Source organism: Manihot esculenta, unplaced genomic scaffold (assembly GCF_001659605.2).
Source record: "Manihot esculenta cultivar AM560-2 unplaced genomic scaffold, M.esculenta_v8 Scaffold64, whole genome shotgun sequence".
NCBI lineage: Eukaryota > Viridiplantae > Streptophyta > Magnoliopsida > Malpighiales > Euphorbiaceae > Manihot > Manihot esculenta.
The window spans coordinates 2,175,563-2,178,062 of NW_025215481.1; positions in this window are offsets into that span (position 1 = coordinate 2,175,563).

The window sequence follows — 2,500 nt, forward strand, 5'->3', positions numbered from 1 at the left end:
CTCCAGGCGCTGCTGGAAGCTGCGAGGCGCGGCAGAGAGGCGCGGGCGGGCCGAGGACGCGCGGGGCGCACGGGCCCGTAGCACGCCAAAATGAGGTTCATTGCCAGAATCTGCCAGAAAATTCCAGAACGTCCCAGATTGCTCCCAAACCGCCCAAAACAGGGCAGACACGTGGAAAAACACCAACCACGAGTTAAGGTCGGTTGAGCACCCTCATTTGCCTATAAATACCCCCATTGGCAACATGTAAACTCAAGAACTTGAGAGTGGGAGCCTCCAACACCAAAATAGCCTTTGGGACACTTTGTACACACTTTGTGGTACATTTGAGAGTTTTCTTGTATTCTTGCCTTGTAAATTTTCCCAAGTGTAATATAAAAGCCATTTTCCCCAATTCTCTTCCCTTCTAGCTAGTTTAGCTAGTTTAGCTTCCTTCATCCCACAAGAAGCTGGCCGAGCTCTTCACAACCCTTTCAAATTACTTTCCGCTGCGTGATTGTGAGGTTAGGCTGACTTAGCTCGACGGACTGAGCTGAGTGCCGCACGGCTTAAGCGATTTTTGGGGTTGGAATCATTAAGCCCGTGACAAGTGGTATCAGAGCTTCAGAACTTGTTTCTGGCTTGTTCTGCTGGTTCTGATTGTGAGGTTCATTCTGCTGATACCATTGGGAAGTGGTATCAAAGCCATTGGAGGCAAATTCTGCCTGGTTCTGGTTGGCCAGCGGTAGCATACTGTGAGGTTTATTACTGCTGCAATTGTTGCCGAAATACCAGGGGTTGGTATTGCTTGAGTGAGGTTCAGCTTGCCTTTGTGAGGTTATTTCCAGCTGATTCTGGGCAAGAGTCTGCCAGAATTATTGGGGTGCTGGTTTGGCAGGAAGTGAGGTTATTTCTGCCAGTTTCTGGGCAAGTTGCTGAGCAGTTTCGGCAAGGGTGATTTTTGGCTGCAGAAGAACAGTCCAGCAAAGGGTAGCCTGTCCAGAATTGTGAGGGTGATTTCTGGGCATTGGTGGCAGATTTTCAGGGAAGAAAATCTGTGTGCTGGAGTACCAGTGAGGTTCAAAACTGCCTACAGGGGTAGTGCAGTGAGGTTCTTCTGTGAGAGGCCAAAAGCAGCAGAATTTTACCCGCGACCAAGTAAAGAGGAGTACTTGGTTCCCCCACCCGTTTTTGGAAGAAAGGAGGTTTTCATCGAAGGAAGCAAATTTTGCCAACAATGTCAAGCCCGACAAAGGAAGTTGGGATGGTTGGCTTGGGTGCTCCAAAAGGGAAGGAGCATGGCGACCTAAGGAGGAAGTTGGAGCCAAAGAAACCTAGCCAAGGGAGAGCGGAGCTAGGGGACTTTGAGGTCGAGCTCGCAAGGGTGCAATTGCGACTTGTCGATGATGATCAACGCTTCGAGGAGATAGAGTCCCACCTTGAGGAATTTGAGTCAAGTATAGACGAGGTTCGCGAGGAGATGCAAGGGGCGCTAAATGAAGCCATCGACAAGGTGGTTAAAGAAGGTGAGTCTTCGAAATCCTCCCTCCTTAGTGAGATTGCCACACTTAAGGAAGAGAATGTGTTGTTAAGGGGTGAACTTGGGAAATTAGTAGAGGAGTTGAGAAGGATGAAAGATGAGGTGGAAAGTTTGAGGAGAGATAGGGATTGTGAGTCCACTTCATCCATCCCTCTACTAGGCAAGGAGGAAGTCCCTAAGGAGAGTAGATCTTTGCGAAGGTGTCATTTTTGCAAAGGTCCTCATAGGAGTGGTGAATGCCCAAGGAGGAGTGAGCTTGTTGCTAGGGAGCAAAGCAACAAGGAGACTCCGTTGGTGGCAAACTTGGGTTCTTTACAAGTGTGTGGAACACTTGGACGGGTGGAAAGTTTGGAGGAGCAAGATGAGGAAGCGGGTACCTCATCATCTTCATCGTCGTCATCTTCATCCTCGTGTTTGAGGAAGGACCTAGGGGAACGTGGAGACCAAAAGGGTATAAAGTTGCCGAGGGAGCTACCACCAAGGGAAAAGGTGGATGGTGCCATGGACGAGGGGTCCAAAGTAGCTGAAAGTCCGAGGGAAGTGGTTTCGCCGAAGCAAGGGAGGCGTAGGCGACGACGCTCAAGGGGGAGCAAAAGTAGGTGCAAAGCCGAGGGGATGGCAAAGTCACCTAGCCACAAGGACAAGGGGAATGCTACTAGTGCACTAGAGGAGAAGGCTGAAGGCAACACTTCGTATGTAGGTGGACATACGGAGGGGTCCTCCACAACTTCGCACAAGGGAGATGCGAAGAGGTCCGAAGTTTGCTCAAGTGGTGTTGGGCAAGCGAAGAAGACGCGACGAGGGCGTCGCGAGGATGAGTGGGGGAGAATGTCACGGTCCAAAGGTGATGGGACCAAGGACCCCCAAAATTGGAAGGAAAATTGGCTTTACAGGTTGTTGGAGCCAATTCTGCATTTGGGCCTGGGTGGCAGCCCAAATGAGGTTCAACGGGCTTGTGCTGCTGGTTGCAGGGGAAAAATG